An 18,317-nucleotide genomic window follows, 5' to 3' on the forward strand; every position below is an offset into this window, starting at 1 on the left:
GAAAAAAACAAACAACCCCATCAAAAACTGGGCAAAGGATATGAACAGACACTTCTCAAAAGAAGACATTTATGCAACCAATGAACATATGAAAAAGAACTCATCATCACTGTTTATTAGATAAATGCAAATCAAAACCACAATGAGATACCATCTTGGGCCAGTTAGAATGGTGATCATTAAAAAGTATGGAAACAACAGATGCTTGAGAGGATGTGGAGAAATAGGAATGTGTTTACACTGTTGGTGGAAGTGTAAATTAGTTCAACCATTATGGAAGACAGTGTGGCGATTTCTCAAGGATCTAGAACCAGAAACACCATTCAACCCAGCAATCCCATTACTTGGTATATACCCAAATGTTTATAAATCATTCTACTATAAAGACACATGCACACATATGTTTACTGCAACACTGTTCACAAAGGCAAAGATTTGGAAACAACCCAAATCCCCATCAATGATAGACTGGATAAAGAAAATGTGGCACATATACACCTTGGAATTCTATGCATCCATAAAATTGGATGAGTTCATGTCCTTTGCAGAGACATGGATGAAGCTGGAAACCATCATTCTCAGCAAACTAACACAGGAACAGAAAACCAAACACCACATGTTCCCATTCATAAGTAAAAGTTGAACAATGAGAACACATGGATAAAGGGAGGAGAACATCACACACTGGGGCCTGTTGGAGGGTGGAGGTTGGGGGGGGGCTAGGGGAGGGCCAACATTAGAAGAAACCCCTAATGTAAATCACGGGTTGATGGGTGCACCAAACCACCATGGCATGTGTATACCTATGTAACACACCTGCATATTCTGCACATGAATCCCAGAACTAAACATATAAAAAAATTATTACTAGACATAAGAAACGAGATAGATGACAACACAATATTGTGGGGGAATTCAATACACCACAGACAGCACTTGACAGGTAATCAGAACAGAAAGTCAAAAGGAAACAGTAGACTTAAACTCTACCCTAGAACAAATAAACTTAACAGATACACAGAACATTCTAACCCAAAACTGCAGAATATACATTTTCTTTTTCATCAGCACATAGAGCACTCTCCAAGACAGATCACTTTGTAGACCACAAAAGAAGTCTCAATAAATTGAAGAAAATCAAAATTATATCAAGTACCTCTCAGATCATAGTGTAATAAAACTGGAAATTAAATCCAAAAGAAAACCTCAAAACTACAGAAGTAAATGGAAGTTAATTAATCTGTTCCTGACTCATCTTTGGGTCAACAATGAAATCATGATGGAAATTAAAATATTATACGAACTGAATCATAATAGTGACCCAACTTATCAAAATCTCTGGAATATAGCAAATGCAGTGCGAAGAGGAAAGTGTATAGCACTAATTGCCCACATCAAAAAGTTGGAAAGAGCAAAAAGAGATAATCTAAGATCATATATCAAGGAGCTAGAGAAAAAAGAACCAACCAAACTCAAACCTAAGAGAAGAAAAAAAAAAAAGTCACAGCAGAACTAAGTGAAATTGAAACAAAAATCTACAAAAGATAAAACAAAAACTGGTTCTTTGAAAATATAAACACAATTGATACACCACTAGTGAGCTTAACCATCAAAATAAAGAGAGGAGATCCAAATAAACTCAATTAGAAACAAAATGAGAGATATTACAACTGATACCACAGAAATACAAAAGATTATTCAAGGCTACTATGAACACCTTTATGCAAACAAACTAGAAAATCTAGAGAAGATAGATAAATTCCTGGAACTATACAACCCACCTTGATTAAATCAGGAAGAAATTGGAACACTGAACAGACCAATGAATAGTGAGATTAAACCAGTAATTTTAAAAATGCCAATAAAAAAAGTTCAGAACCAGATGGATTCACAGATGAATTCTATTAGACCTTCAAAGAAGAATTAGCGCCAATATTACTGAAACTACCCCAAAAGCTACAGAAAGAATCAAACCCCTCTAAATCATTTCATGAAGCCAGTATCATTCTAATGCAAAAAGCAGGAAAGGACATGACCAAAAACAACAACAACAACAAAAACTACAGATCAATACCCTTGATAAACATAGATGCAAAAATCCTCAACAAAATGCTAGCTAACCAAATCCAACAGCATATTAAAAAGATAATACACCACAATCAGGTGGGTTTCATACTGGGGATGCAGGGGTGGTCTAACATATGCAAGTCAATAAACATTATACACCACATAAACAGAATTAAAAACAAAAATTGCATGGTTATCTCAGTAGATGTCCAAAAGCATTTGACAAAATCCTTTATGATTAAAACCCTTAGAATGATCTGCATAGAAAGGACATACCTCAACTTAATAAAAGCCATTAATAAAAAATCCACAGCCAACATTATACTAAATGGGGAAACATTAAAAGCATTCCCCCTGAGAACTAGAACAATATAATGATGTCCATTTTTACTACTTCTATTCAACATAATACTGGAAATCTTAGCCAGAGCAATCAGGCAAGGTAAAGAAATAAAGGGCATCCAAGTTGGCAAAGAGGAAGTCAAACTGTTGCTGTTCACTGATGATATGATTATATACCTAGAAAATCCACAAGACACATCTAAAAAGTTTATAGGTCTGATGAATGAATTCAGTAGTCAGGATACAAAATCAATGTACACAGATCAGTAGCACTTCTATACACCGACAACCAACCGCCAAGCTGAGAATCAAATCAGGAACTCAACCACTTTTACAACAGCTGCAAATACATATGTATATATACACACACACTTAAGAATATACCTAATTAAGGAGATGGATGATCTCTACAAGGAAACTTACAAAACACTGCTGAAAGAAATCATAAATGACAGAAACAAATGGAAACACATCCCATGTTCATGTATGGGTAGAATCAATATGGGTAGAATGTATGAGTAGAGTCAATATTGTAAAAATGACAATACCGCCAGAGGCAATGAACAATTTCAATGAAATTCCCATCAATATACCATTATCATTCTTCACAGAAATAGAAAAAAAATTCTAAAGTTCAGATGAAAGAAAAAAAGAGCCTGAATTACCATAAAAAGATAAAACAAAAGAAACAAACCTGAAGCCATCACATGTCCTGACTTCAAACTATACAAGGCTATAGTTACCAATACAACACGATACTGGTATAAAAATAGATACATAGACCAATAGAATAGTATAGAGAACCCAGAAATAAAGCCAAATACTACAGCAAACTGATTACTGACAAAACAAGCAAAAACATAAAGTGGAGAAAGGCCACCCTTTTCAACAAATGGTGCTGGAATAACTGGCGAGCAACATGTAGAAGAATGAAGCTGTATTCTGATCTCTTAACTTATACAAAAGTCAACCAAAATCTCAGAAATCACCACTAAAGAACTTATTCATCTAACCAAACACCACCTGTTCCCCAAAAACCTATTAAAATAAAAAAATAGTATTCCATGGTGTATATGTGCTACATTTTCTTAATCCAGTCTGCCACTGATGGACATTTGGGTTGATTCCAAGTCTTTGCTATTGTGAATAGTGCCGCAATAAACATACGTGTGCATGTGTCTTTATAGCAACATGATTTATAATCCTTTGGGTATATACCCAGTAATGGGATGGCTGGGTCATATGGTACATCTAGTTCTAGATCCTTGAGGAATCGCCATACTGTTTTCCATAATGGTTGAACTAGTTTACAATCCCACCAACAGTGTAAAAGTGTTCCTATTTCTCCACATCCTCTCCAGCACCTGTTGTTTCCTGACTTTTTAATGATTGCCATTCTACCTGGTGTGAGATGGTATCTCATTGTGGTTTTGATTTGCAGCCATAAAAAAGGATGAGTTCGCGTCCTTTGTAGGGACATGGATGCAGCTGGAAACCATCATTCTTAGCAAACTATCACAAGAACAGAAAACCAAACACCGCATCTTCTCACTCATAGGTGGGAACTGAACAATGAGATCACTTGGACTTGGGAAGGGGAACATCACACACCGGGGCCTATCATGGGGAGTGGGGAGGGGAGAGGGATTGCACTGGGGGTTATATCTGATGTAAATGACGAGTTGATGGGTGCTGACGAGTTGATGGGTGCAGCACACCAACATGGCACAAGTATACATATGTAACAAACATGCACGTTATGCACATGTACCCTAGAACTTAAAGTATAATAATAAATAAATAAATAAATAAATAAATAAATAAATAAATTGAAAAAAAATAAAAAATAAATAAAAATAAAAAAATAAAAAAGTGAAAGCTCCAAAACCAAAAATCAACTCAAGATAGATAAAATACTTAAATCTAATACCTGAAAACATAAACATTTTAGAAGATAACATCAGAAAACCCCTTCTAGACATTGGCTTAGACAAAGACTTCATGACCAAAAACTCAAAGCAAATGCAAGAAAAACAAAGTTAAATAGATGGAACCTAATTAAACTAAAAACCTTCTGCACAGCAAAACAAATAATCAGCAGAGTAAACAGACAACTTACGGACTTGGAGAAAATGTTCCAAACTATGCATCTGACAAAAGACTAATATTCAGAATCCACATGGAACTAAAACAAATCAACAACAACAAAAAACAAATAATTGCATCAAGAAGTGGGCAAAGAACATAAATAGACAATTCTCAAAAGAAGATATACAAATGGTCAACCAATATATGAGAAAATGCTCAACATCACTAATGGGCAGGGAAATGCAAATCAAAACCACAATGAGATACCACCTTACTCCTGCAAGAATGTCCATAATTTAAAAAAAAAAAAAATAGCAAATGTTGGCATGGATGTGGTTAAAAGGGAACACTTTTACACTGCTGGTAGGAATATAAACTAGTAAAACCACCATGAAAAACAGCATGGAGATTCTTTAAAAAACTAAAAGTAGAACTACAATTTGATCTAGCAATCCCACTACTGGATCTCTACCCAGAGGAAAATAAGTCATTATATGAAAAAGACAGTTGCATATGGTTATTTATAGCAGCACAATTTGCAATTGCAAAAATATGGAACCTTGAAATCTTAGCTGGAGCCATCAGACAAGAAAATAGACTAAATGCCCATCAACCAACGAGTGGATAATGAAATGTGGTAGATAGATAGACAGACAGACAGATAGATAGATAGATAGATAGATAGATAGATAGATAGATAGATAGATAGATAGACAGACAGATAGATAGATAGATAGATAGATGATAGACAGATAATAGATAGATATAGATTGATGATATAGATATAGATATAGATATACCATGGAATACTACTCAGCCGTAAAAAAATGAAATAATGGCATTGGCAGCAACATGGTTGGAGCTGTAGACCATTATTCTAAGTGAAGTAATTCAGGAATGGAAAACCAAACATTGCAAGTTCTTACTTATAAGCGGAAGCTAAGTTATTATGATGCCATGACATAAGAATTATACAATGAACTTTGGGGATTCAAGGGGAAGGTTGGGAGGGTGGTAAGGGAAAAAAACTACACAAATTGGGTGCAGTGTACACTGCTTAAGTGATGAGTGCACCAAAATCTAAGAAATAACCACTAAAGAACAGTTTTATGCAACCATCCATCACCTATTCCCCCAAAACTATTTAAATAAAAATTAAAAAGGAAAAATTATTCATCATTATCAATGGTGATTTATCCTTGGGATGACAGGATGGCTGAACATATGCAAAGTAATCAATGTGATACCTCATACAAACAGAATGAAGAATCAAAACCATATTATCATTTCAATTTATCCTGAAAAAAATGTGATAACATTCAATATCTCTTAATGATACAACACTCAAAAGAGAAGGAAATAACTCATCATCATAAAAGCCTCGTATGACAGACCCACTACTAGTATCATATTGAATGGGGAATAACCGAAAGCCATTTTTCTAAGATCTGGAACATGACATAAACGCCTACTATGACCACTGTTATTCATCATAGTGCTTGAAATCTTAGCTGGAGCCATCAGACAAGAAAACAAAATTAAGGGAATCAAAATTGAAATGGAAGAATTCAAATTGTCCTTGTTTACAGATAATATAATCTTACATTTGGAAAAACCTGAAGACACCACCACAAAACTTTTAGAACTGATGAACAAACTCAGTAAAGTTGTAGGATACCATATTGACATGTAAATATTAGTTACATTTCTATATGCCAACAGTGAGCAATCTGAAAAAGAAGTCATTTCATTTACAGTAGCCACAAATAAAAATAAATACCTAGAAATTAACTGAACCAAAGAAGTAAAATATCTCTATAATGGGACTACAAAACCCTAATGAAAGGAATTGAAGAGGATCCCCAAAATTAAAAAAAAAAATCCATGTTCGTAAATTTGAAGAATCAATAATGTTAAAATGTCCATATGACTCAAAGCAATCTACAAATTCAGTGCATTTTCTATCAAAATGTCAATGACATTTTTCAAAAAACAGAAAAAATATTACTAAAATTTACATAGAATAAAAAAAGAACAGAGTAGCAAAAGTTACTCTGAGCACAAATAACAAAACTGAAGAAATCACATTACCTAACTTCAAATTTATACTACAGAGCCATAGTATATAAAACAGCATAGTACTGGCATAGAAATAGAGACATGAAGGAATGGAATAGAATACAGAACCCAGGGCCAGGCATGGTGGCTCACGCCTGTAATCCCAGCACTTTGGGAGGCCAAGGTGGGCAGATCACTTGTGGTCAGGAGTTCCAGACCAGCCTGGCCAACAAGGTGAAATCCCGTCTCTACTAAAAATACAAAAGTTGGCCAAATGTGGTGGTTCACGCCTGTATTTCCAGCTACTCAGGAGGCTGAGGTGGGGGTTGCAGTGAGCTGAGATGGTGCCACTGCACTCCAGCCTGGGCAACAGAGTGAGACACCATCTCAAAATAATAATATTAATAATAATATAATAATACAGAACCCAGAAAAAAAAATCCACACACCTATAGTGAACTCCTTTTTGACAAAGGTGCCAGGAGCATATGTTGGAAAAAAAAAGAGTCTCCTCAAAAAAAAAAAAAAAAAAAGATGCTGGGAAAACTGGATATCCATATGTAGAAGAATGAAACTAGACCCCTCTGTCTCACCATATTAAAAATAAAATTAAAATGCAATAAACACATGAATCTAAGACCTCAAACTATGAAACTACTACATGAAAATGTTGGGAAAAATCTTCAGGGCATTTTTCAGGGCAAAAATTTCTTGAGCAATAAACCACAAGCACAGGCAACCAAAGCAATAAAATGGACAAATGGGATTACACTGAGTTAAAAAGCTCTTGCACAATAAAAGTAATAATCGACAAAGTAAAGAGGCAGCCCACATAATGGGAGAAAATATTTCCAAACTACCCATCTGATAAGCGATTAATAACTAGAATATATTAGGAGCTCAAACAACTGTATATGAAAAACATCTCATAATCTGGTCAAAAGATGGGCACAAGATTTGAATAGCTGTTTCTCAAGAGAAGACATACTAACGGCAAACAGGCATATGAAAGATGTTCAACATCATTGATTATCAGAGAAATGTAAATCAAAACTGCAATGAGACATCATCTCATGCCAGTTGAAATGGTGTATATCCAAAATACAAGCAGTAACAAATGCTTGCGAGGATGTCGAATAGAGGGAACCTTCATACACTGTTAGGGGTCATGTAAATTTATCTACATTAGTGCAACCACTATGGAGAACAGTTTAAAGGTTTTTCAGAAAAACTAAAAATTGTGCTACCATATGATCCAGCAATCCCACTGCTAGGTATATACCCAAAACAAAGGAAATCAGTATCTCAAAGACATATCTGAACTCCTATATTTGTTACAGTATTGTTCACGATAGCTAAAATTTAGCAGCAATCTAAGTGTCCATCAACAGCAATACCCCCAACAAATAAATGGATAAAGAAAATGTGGTACTTCTACACAATGGAGTATTGTTCAGCCATAAAAAAAAAAGAGAGAGAGAGATCCTGTCATTTTCAACAACATGGATATAACTAGTGATCAATATGTTAAATGAAATAAGCCAAGCACAGAAAAACAAACATTGCATGTTCTCATTTATCTGTGAGTTCTAAAACCTCATGGAGATAGAGAGTGGAAGGATGGTTAATAGAGTCTGGGAAGTGTAATAGGGGTTTTCAGGGAGGTGGGGATGGCTATTGGGTACAAAATATAGAAATGATAAAAACTACTATTTTATAGCACTACAGAGTGACTGTAGTCAATAATTTCATTCTACATTTAAAAATAACTAAAAGTGTAATTGAGTTGTTTTAAATTTAAAATATAAATTATTAAGAAATGGATTCCCCATTCTCCATGATGTGATGATCATGCATTGCATGCTTGTATAAAAACATCTCATATACCCCATAAACATATTAACCTACTATGTGCGCAAATTAAAAATTTTTTAAATTATAAAAACCTGAAGATATTTCTAAATATTCCCTAGAGAGCAAAACCACCCTCAGTTGAGAACCTCTGTTGTATGGCCATACTTATTTATAAAACATTGAAACAATTTTTTGCTAGTTGGTAATTAGCTACCTCATGCCTCTCAAGTTTATTCTTCATTGACGTGGCTTTCCCATTACCACTCCCAGGTTACCCCAACAACAAGTATTGCCTGGCACAGAAGCAAACCTTAAAAACCTTGATCCAGAAAAATAGGGCAGTGTCCCTTGTCATTTATCATTGCCCTTGCTATATATGTTGTCAGTATTTTAATAACACTTTTAAGCAGCCTCAAGGGAAACCAGTTCTTTTAAATATCTTCCTTTACATCCAGCTATGAATCCTAGCTGTCCAATCCTACTCCACTGCAGAAAAAGTTTTCCTTCTAGTAGTGTTAATACTTTTCAGATATTTATAGAGAAATATGAGGTCTATCCTCTGTGCCTCCTCATTAAGTGAGTAACACAGCTTCTTTAATCTTTCCCTGCCAATCGTATCTTCCCACTTTATCAATCATGTCTACAGCTCCTCTCTTACTTGCCTCTCTGTGTCCTCATCATTTGGAGCCTCTGATAGTCCCACACTGACTCGGACATCCTAGGTGCCAACTCATCAAAGTCATGTTGTTCCATGACACAGTGTCTCTCAGAATACTCCTGGAAATAACACTGATTTCTTTCAATAACCTTATCATATTGCAAAACTATATCTAATATAAGAAAAGCTCATCGTCACACACACCTTGTTACCCAGTCCCATACAGAACCACATGTTCAATGTCTGAGGCTGAAAATAATACGTGATGGTAGACAGAGGTAATGTTTCCAGGAAATATTTCCAAATTGACCAGAGAAGAGCTGGCCACTTCTCTTCATCTTGCCCTGCCTGGAAGTGAACTGCAATTAGCTTTTCTTCTCAGTCATTATATAGTGCCACCACAACACACATATACCACCACCCTTAAGGTCTTCTAACTTTTTATGATTTAAAGGCTTTCCTATTTATGAATTTTCTTAATGTTTGAATTCACCTAAGTATCTCCTACTTCAGGGTTTCAATTAGTTTTATTTAAACTATAAATACACAAATATAGTGTGTATAATAGTATTTGTAGAACAACAGTGAGAGCTCACTTTATTATGTATATGAGCCTTTAAGGATAAGGAGAAAGAAGAAATGAGTTTCACTGAATATTGTACTTCATGAAAATAGTCAGAAAAATGTTTGGAAGCAAGTGGTTGTGGTAGTCAAAAAGTTCAGGTGGCCTGGTATTTATTGGTGCTTGTTTGTAATATTGGAGCAAAGGATGCAATAAAACACAGGACACGAGGACTTCATGGCAATTCCCCCAAATAAGGACATTAATAGTAAGACACAGGAATAAAAATAATGGGTGTGAAAGAGTATATAATAACAGAAAAATATCTGTAAGATAAAGTAAAGTGAGAAAACAGGGACTAGTAAGATATATGGAAAAGCTTATTTGCATTTTAAATAATGTACACATAGAAATGTATTTCAAAACCCTGGATAACAATACAACAAAATTTCATCAACATTAATGTTACAACAGTGAAATCTGAGTAAATATACATCTTTTTCTCCATTTATCCAATTTCAAATAGTTCTTGTACTATTCTAGTGATAAATACATGCATAATTTGTGAATAAAAAGAAAGACAAGGAGATAAGGATCCCTCCAAAAACATGTTCAAGAAATATTTTTTGACCATCTACCATATGTCAAGCACTCTGCTAGGCACCAGAACACAAGAAAGGGGAAACACAAGAATAACCTGTCAAGAGGAATAAATAAGTGTCATCACTGAAAATGTTAAAGAATAAGTCAGACAAACATCTACTTAGATGATTTGGGTTTATCCTGCTGGACTAGATAATTTCTGATTTTACTCCCAGATCTTTGGAACCTAAAACCATTGGTAAGATCTAACCTTAATAAACTGCCACAGATAAACAGAAAATACTTTTGGTTATTAGAGATGATTGGAAACTGGAAATCATTTGAGAAGAGGTCAAATTCCTTGCCTTATCTTTTTATCTATTAAAATGAAAGTTGGAATAGGTGTTCTTTAAATGCCACCCAGCTCTGATGTACATGTATTCATGAGTTTCAAAGACCAAAGAATCCTGTGAGAAAAAAGTTAATGAGAAGAAACTATGAATGGAACTGAAATACACAGAACATTTTCATATACTTTGGGAGGGAAGGTAGCTCCACTGAGAAATTGGTCATATGACCTTCAAGATATGAGATTTATTTAAATTTTGTCATTTTTATTTTCTGTGGGTACATAGTATATGTTATTACGGGGTACATGAGCTGTTTTGGCAGTCATACAATGCATTATAAACATATTGGGGTAAATGGGGGTATACATCACCTCAAGCATTTATCCTTTCCAAGCATTACAAAAAATCCAATTATACTCTTACAGATACCTTAAATTTTTCAATAAATTATCATTGACTGTACTCACCCTGTTGCAGTATAAAAGACTAAATTGTATCTATTCTAACTACATTTTTGTACACATTATTTATCTGCACTCCTTGCCACAGATACATTTTCCAGACTCTAGTAACAAACATTCTACAATCTATCTCCATGAACTCAATTGAGTAAGTGAAAACATGCCAACTTCTTTGCCTGGCTTATTTCACTTAACATAATGTGTTGTTACAAATGACTGAATTTCATTCTTTTTTATGGATTAATAGTATTACATCATGTATATGGACCACTTTTCTTTATCCATTCATGTGTCGAAGGACACTTAGGTTGCTTCCAAATCATATCTATTATGAACAGTGCTGCAACAAACATGGGAATGTAGATAACCTCTTTGATATACTGATTTCCTTTATTTTGGATAAATACTGAGCAATAAGACTGCTGGAACAAATGGTGTATCTATTTCTAGATTTTGAGGATTCCCCCAAACTGTTCTTTATAGTGGTTGTACTAATTTACATTCCCACCAAACAGTGTATAAGGATTCCCTTTTCTCCACATCTTAGCCAGCATTCATTATTGCCTGTCTTTTGAATAAAAGCCATTTTAACTGGAGTAAGATAATATCTCATTATAGTTTTAATTTTCATTTATCTGATGATCAATGATGTTGAACGTCTTTTTATATATCTGTTTGCTATTTGTATGTATTCCTTTGAGAAATGTATATTCAAATATTTTGCCCATTTTTAACCAAATTATTAGATTTTTTTCTATGGAGTTGTGTGAGCTTCTTATATATTCTTGTCTCTTGTCCTATGAATAGTTTGCAAATATTCTGTCTCACTTTTTAGGTTTTTCCTTTACTTTGTTGATTATGACCTTTTCCATGAAGAATTTTTTTTGACTGTTTGTGATCCCATTTGTCCATTTTTGCTTTGGTTTCCTGTATTTGTGGGATATTACTCAAGAAATCCTTGCCCAGTTTAATGTTCTGAAGAGTTTCCCCATATTCTTTTAGTAGTTTAAGAGTGTGAGGTCTTAGATTTAAGTCTTTAATTTGTTTTTATTTGATTTTTGTATACGATGTGAGATAGGGAACTAGTTTTATTCTTTTGCATATTCATATCCAGTTTTCTCAGCACAACTGATTGAAAAGACAGTCTATTCCCCAATGTATGTTTTTAGAACCTTTGTCAAAAATGACTTCACTGTACTTGCAGGGATTTGTCTGTGGGTTCTTTAATATATTTCAGTAGTGTATGTGTCTGTTTTTATGCCAGTACCATGTTATTTTGGTTACTGTAGCTCTGCAGTATAATTTGAAGTCAGGTGACGTGATTCCACCAGTTTCGTTCTTTTTGCTTGGGATAGCTTTGGCTATTCTGGGTCTTTTGTGGTATTGTATATATTTTAGGATTTTTTTTTCTATTTCAATAAAAAATGTCATTGGTATTTTGATAGGGAATGCATTTAATCAGTAGATGGCTTTGAGTAGTATAGACATTTTAAATATATTGATTCTTCCAATCCATGAACATGAAATATCTTTCCATTTCTTGTGTCCTCTTCAATTTCTTGCATCAATATTTTATAGTTTTTATTATACAAATCTTTCATTTTTAGCTTAAGTTAAACCCTAGGTATTTAATATTATTTGTAGTGATTTTAAACAGGATGACTTTCATGATTTCTTTTTCAGATCATTCACCATTGGAATACAGAAATGCTACCGATATTTGCGTGTTGATTATGTGTCCTGCAACTATACCAAATTTGTTTGCCAGTTCTAACAGTATTTTGCCATAGTCTTTAGGTATTTCCAAATATAAGATCACATCATCTGCAAATAAGGATAGTGTGACTACTTTCTTTCAAATTTGGATGACTTTTATTTTGTTCTCTGTCCTGATTTCTCTAGCTAGGACTTCCAGTACAATGTTGTCTAACAATGGTGAGAGTGAGCATCCTTGTTATGTTACTGACCTTAGAAAAAAATTCTTTCATTTTTTAAGTGAATTAAAAAGTTTATTAGCCATAGAAAAAAACTGATTCCTCAAAATCAATTATTGATAAATCGCCTGTAAAACAGCAAGCTTACAGAAAATTTCTCTCATGAACAGGATAGTCACTATACTTTTGGTCCAAGAAATGTTGGGTTTTTTCCTCCTTCTTCAGATGACAGATGGATGTAACTGAATCTACGAACGAGTGTACTTGCCCCAAATGTGCAACATAAATACAGAAGCGATGAACAGAAGACTCATAACCAATACTGGAACAGGGCCAACTTTGAGCCCAGGTGAATCTTCTGTGTAGAATCGCCACATACCCCCGGTGCCTGCTGAGGTCGTGCGGCCTGCACTCCTTGTCCCACAGCTGGCATTTTTCCTCTGCCGGACAGTGGATCCCGCCGCCCGGGCGGCCACGGCTTTGCTGGGAGAGAGCCCTGAGGATCCCACGTTAGTACCACTGGGGGTCGGACCAGGCATGCTGGAGATACCGGTAGCAAGCAGCTGACCTCATTTTTTTAACATTCAGTATGATACTAGCTGTGGCTTTGTTGTATATGTCTTTTCCTGGGTTGAGGTATGGTCCTTATTTACCCAGTTTTTTGAGGGTTCTTATCATGAAGGGATATTACATTTTATCAAATGCTTTTTCAGCATCAAATGAAAGGATCACATGGTTTTTGTCCTTCATTCTGTTGATACGATGTGCCACATTGTTTGATTTGCATATGTTCAACCAACCTTGTATACCAGGGATAAACCAACTTGGTCATGAGAAATGATATTTGTAATGTGTTGTTGAATTCAATTTGCTAGTATTTTGTTGAGGATTTTTGCACCAATGTTTATCAGGGATATTGATGTGTAGGGTTTTTTTTTTTTTCTTTCTAATGTGTCTTTGGTTTTGTTATGAAAGTAATATTGGCCTTGTAGATAAATTTGGAAGTATTCTCTTCTCCTCTATTTCTTGGAATAGTTTCATTAGGATTGGTATGAGTTCTTCTTTAATAGTTTTATTAAATTCAGCAGTGAAGCCATTGGGTAGCAGGCTTTTCTTTGCTAGAAAGCCTTTTATTAGAGCTTTGATCTCATTATTTATTATCGGTCTGTTAAGGTTTTCGATTTCTTCATAGTTCAATCCTGATAGGCCGTATGAGTCTAGTAATTTATCCATTCATTTTATGTTTTTTGATGTATTGGCATATAGTTACTCACAGTGGCTTCTAGTGATCCTTTGACTTTCTGTGGTATCAGTTCCGATGTCTCATTTTGTATGTCTGCTTTTATTTATTTGGATCTCTCTTTTTTTCTTAGTCTGACTAAAGGTTTCTCAATTTGGCTCCTCTTTTCAGAAAATCTACATTTTATTTTTTTGATTTTGTATTTTTTTTATAAATTTTATTCATTCTGCTGTTTTTATTACTTTTTTCTACTAATTTTGGGTTTGGTTTGCTCTTGCTTTTCTAGTTCTTTAACATGCATCATTAGTTTTTTTTTATTTAAAGTTTTTCTACTTTATTGATGTAATTTCTTATTGCTATAAAAATTTATATTAGTAGTACTTTCACTGTACCCCACTGGCTCAGGTATGTTGTATTTTTATTTTTATTTATTTATTTTTTAATTATTATTATATTTTAAGTTCTAGGGTACATGTGCACGACGTGCAGGTTTGTTACATATGTAAACATGTGCCATGTTGGTGTGCTGCACATTAACTCGTCATTTACATTAGGTATATCTACTAATGCTATCCCTCCCCCCTCCCCCTTCCCCACAATAGGCCCTGGTGTGTAATGTTCCCCTTCCTGTGTGAAAGTGATCTCACTGTTCAATTCCCACCTATAAGTGAGAACATGCGGTGTTTGGTTCTCTGTTCTTGCGATAGTTTACTGAGAATGATGATTTCCAGCTGCATCCATGTCCCTACAAAGGACACGAACTCATCCTTTTTTATGGCTGCATAGTATTCCATGGTGTATATGTGCCACATTTTCTTAATCTAGTCTGTCACTGATGGACGTTTGGGTTGATTCCAAGTCTCTTCTACTGTGAATAGTGCCACAATAAACATACGTGTGCATGTGTCTTTATAGCACCATGATTTATAATCCTTTGGGTATATACCCAGTAATGGGATGGCTAGGTCAAATGGTATTTCTAGTTTTAGATCCTTGAGGAATCACCACACTGTTTTTCACAATGGTTGAACTAGTTTACAATCCCACCAACAGTGTAAAAGTGTTCCTATTTCTCCACATCCTCTCCAGCACCTGTTGTTTCCTGACTTTTAATAATTGCCATTCTAACTGGTGTGAGATGGTATCTCATTGTGGTTTTGATTTGCATTTCTCTGATGGCGAGTGATGATGAGCATTTCTTCATGTGTCTCTTGGCTGTATGAATGTCTTCTTTTGAGAAGTGTCTGTTCATATCATTTACCCACTTTTTGATGGGGTTGTTTGTTGTTTTTTGTAAATTTGATTGAGTTCTTTGTAGGTTCTGGATATTAGCCCTTTGACAGATGAGTAGATTGCAAAAATTTTCTCCCATTCTGTAGGTTGTCTGTTAACTCTGATGGTAGTTTCTTTTGCTGTGCAGAAGCTCTTTAGTTTAATTAAGTCCCACTTGTCAATTTTGGCTTTTGTTGCCATTGCTTTTAGTGTTTGAGACATGAAGTCCTTGCCCATGCCTATGTCCTGAATGGTATCACCTAGGTTTTCTTCTAGGGTTTTTATGGTTTTAGGTCTAACATTTAAGTCTCTAATCCATCTTGAATTAATTTTTGTATAAGGAGTAAGGAAAGGATCCAGTTTCAGCTTTCTACTTATGGCTAGCCAATTTTCCCAGCACCATTTATAAAATAGGGAATCCTTTCCCCATTTCTTGTTTCTGTCAGGTTTGTCAAAGATCAGATGGCTGTAGATGTCTGGTGTTATTTCTGACGGCTCTGTTCTGTTCCATGGGTCTATATCTCTGTTTTGGTAAAAAGTACCATGCTGTTTTGGTTACTGTAGCCTTGTAGTATAGTTTGAAGTCAGGTAGCATGATGTCTCCAGCTTTGTTCTTTTGGCTTAGGATTGTCTTGGCAATGCGGGGTCATTTTTGGTTCCATATGAACTGTAAAGCATTTTTTTCCAATTCTGTGAAGAAACTCATTGGTAGCTTAATGGGGATGGCATTGAATCTATAAAATACCTTGGGCAGTATGGCCATTTTCACAATATTGATTCTTCCTATCCATGAGCATGATATGTTCTTCCATTTGCTTGTGGCCTCTTTTATTTCACTGAGCAGTGGTTTGCAGTTCTCCTTGAAGAGGTCCTTTACATCCCTTGTAAGTTGGATTCCTAGGTATTTTATTCTCTTTGAAGCTATTGTGAATGGGAGTTCATTCATGATTTGGCTCTGTGTCTGTTACCGGTGTATAAGAATGCTTATGATTTTTGCACATTGATTTTGTATCCTGGGACTTTGCTGAAGTTGCTTATCAGCTGAAGGAGATTTTGGGCTGAGACAATGGGGTTTTCTAAATATACAGTCATGTCATCTCCAAACAGAGACAATTTGACTTATTTTCCTAACTGAATACCCTTGATTTCTTTCTCTTGCCTGATTGCCCTAGCCAGAACTTCCAACACTATGTTGAATAGGAGTGGTGAGAGAGGGTATCCCTGTCTAGTGCCAGTTTTCAAAGGGACTGCTTCCAGTTTTTGCCCATTCAGTGTGATATTGGCTGTGGGTTTGTCATAAATAGCTCTTATTATTTTGAGATACGTTCCATCCATACTGAGATTATTGAGAGTTTTTAGCATGAAGGGCTGTTGAATTTTGTGAAAGGTCTTTTCTGCATCTATTGAGATAATCATATGGTTTTTGTCTTTGGTTCTGTTTATATGCTGGATTACGTTTATTGATTTTCATATGTTGAACCAGCTTTGCATCCCAGGGATGAAGCCCACTTGATCATGCTGCATAAGCTTTTTGACGTGTTTCTGGATTCGGTTTGCCAGTATTTTATTGAGGATTTTTGCATCAATGTTCATCAGGGATATTGGTCTAAAATTCTCTTTTTGTTGTTGTTGTTGTGTCTCTGCCAGGCTTTGGTATCACGATGATGTTGGCCTCATAAAATGAGTGAGGGAGGATTCCCACTTTTTCTATTGATTGGAATAGTTTCAGAAGAAATGGTACCAACTCCTCCTTGTACCTCTGGTAGAATTCGGCTGTGAATCCATCTGGTCCTGGACTTTTTTTGATTGGTAGGCTATTAATTATTGCCTCAATTTCAGAGCCTGCTATTGATCTATTCAGGGATTCAATTTCTTCCTGGTTTAGTCTTTGGAGACTGTAGCTGTCCAGGAAATTATCCATTTCTTTTAGGTTTTCTAGTTTATTTGCATAGAGGTGTTTATTGTATTTTCTGATGGTAGTTTATATTTCTGTGGGATCAGTGGTGATATCCCCTTTCTCATTTTTTATAGTGTCTATTTGATTCTTCTCTCTTTTCTTCTTTATTAGTCTTGCTAGCAGTCTTTCAATTTTGTTGATCTTTTCAAAAAACCAGCTCCTGGATTCATTGAATTTTTGAAGGGTTTTTTGTGTCTCTATCTCCTTCAGTTCAGCTCCGACCTTAGTTATTTCTTGCCTTCTGCTAACTTTTGAATGTGTTTGCTCTTGCTTCTCTAGTACTTTTAATTGTGATGTTACGGAGTCAATTTTAGATCTTTCCTGCTTTCTCTTGTGGGCATTTAGTGCTATAAATTTCCCTCTACGCACAGTTTTAAATGTGTCCCAGAGATTCTGGTATGTTGTATCTTTGTTCTCATTGGTATCAAAGAACATCTTTAGTTCTAGTTTCATTTCATTATGTAACCAGTAGTCATTCAGGTACAGGTTGTTCAGTTTCCATGTAGTTGAGCCGTTTTGATTGACTTTCTTAGTCCTGAATTCTAGTTTGATTGCACTGTGGTCTGAGAGACAGTTTGTTATAATTTCTGTTTTTACATTTGCTGAGGAGTGCTTTAGTTCCAACTACGTGGTCAATTTTGGAATAAGTTCAATGTGGTGCTGAGAAGAATGTATATTCTGTTGATTTGGGGTGGAGAGTTCTGTAGATGTCTATTAGGTCCACTTGGTGCAGAGTTGAGTTCAATTCCTGGATATCCTTGTTAACTTTCTGTCTCATTGATCTGTCCAATGTTGACAGTGGGGTGTTAAATTCTCCCATTATTATTGTATGGGAGTCTAAGTCACTTTGTAAGTATCTAAGGACTTGCTTTATGAATCTGGGTGTTCCTGT

The 18,317-nt window shown here is 35.2% G+C and overlaps 1 pseudogene; it reads right to left on the reverse strand.

Annotated features, from left to right (window-relative positions):
* Positions 1-13,009: 13,009 nt before the first annotated feature.
* LOC713024 (protein transport protein Sec61 subunit beta) lies at positions 13,010-13,520 on the reverse strand (annotated as a pseudogene).
* Positions 13,521-18,317: the final 4,797 nt, after the last annotated feature.

This window comes from Macaca mulatta, chromosome X (genome assembly GCF_049350105.2).
Source record: "Macaca mulatta isolate MMU2019108-1 chromosome X, T2T-MMU8v2.0, whole genome shotgun sequence".
In the NCBI taxonomy this organism is placed as follows: Eukaryota; Metazoa; Chordata; class Mammalia; order Primates; family Cercopithecidae; genus Macaca; species Macaca mulatta.